Source organism: Panthera uncia (assembly GCF_023721935.1).
Source record: "Panthera uncia isolate 11264 chromosome C1 unlocalized genomic scaffold, Puncia_PCG_1.0 HiC_scaffold_3, whole genome shotgun sequence".
Taxonomy (NCBI): Eukaryota; Metazoa; Chordata; class Mammalia; order Carnivora; family Felidae; genus Panthera; species Panthera uncia.
Window position 1 is genome coordinate 107,868,147 of NW_026057584.1, and position 1,194 is coordinate 107,869,340.

Genomic DNA, 1,194 nt, shown 5'->3' on the forward strand with positions numbered 1-1,194 from the left:
GTCCTGACTAGACAACACCAAGTCTACAGAGAAAAGGATAATCTTCTAAATCGAGGCACTTGTAAGATATAAACCCAATAAACCAATAAACCCAGCTTTGATTTTTGGTTTACCTACAATGAGATTGTTGTTACTATGGGGTTGAGTCATCATTCATTCATGAATTCATTCATTCATATATTGAGTCTGAAAATACATATTAGAGTGCCTACTATAAGTGCAACACAATGTCTTGTTGAGCATACAAAGTGAAAATATTCACCATATATGGTATTCCAAAATCCTTTATTTTCGTCCTGGGAACACAGTGTAACTACATTTCTGAGCCCCTTGAGAGCTAGACTGGGGCATGTGATTGAAGTAAGATAAAGGGAGTGAGGGTTGAAGTGGTATAAACCACTGCCAGGCCTGGCCCATTGAAAACCTCCACTCCATTCTATTCTTCTGTGGTAACGTTGGTGACTACATTTTAAAGATGGTAGCACCATGAGGAACATGGCCCCTGAAAGACTGCATCAAACCGATCATTTATCAACCACCCAACAACCACATCATAACTGACCAATTAATACTGTTTTGAGTCACAAGCTATTGAGATTTGAAGGCGTTTTGTTACAATAGCTACCATTACTTCCCTAATAAATATAATAGGTCTTTGAGATTTGGGGTGACTGATGTTCAATTTTTTATGTCAGCATCTCTGCTGTATTCCTTATAAACTGTATGTCTTCGAAGCAAATTATTTAACCTATATCAACTGTGATTTATAAATATGGCACAATGGGACTAGTAAAATTTAAAATATAGGGTTGTGGGGGCACCTGGGTGGATCAGTCAGTTAAGTGTCTGACTTCAGCTCAGGTCATGATCTCATGGTTCATAAGTTCAAGCCCCACATTGGGATCGGTGCTGACAGCTCAGAGCCTGGAGCCTGCTTCAGATTCTGTGTCTCCCTCTCTCTCTGCCCCTCCCCTACCTGTGTTCCATCTCTCTCTGTCTCTCAAAAGTAATTAAATGTAAAAAAAATTTTTAATAAATAAAATATAGGGTTGTGAGGATATTTACATATAATTACACCAAACACTGTCACTGGTTTTATAGTAGGTGCTCAATTAACTGTGGTTAGTTATCTCCCCTGCAGTCCTTCAAGCTCAAAATTTTCACAAAAATAAATGATACTGGATAAAGAAGGAA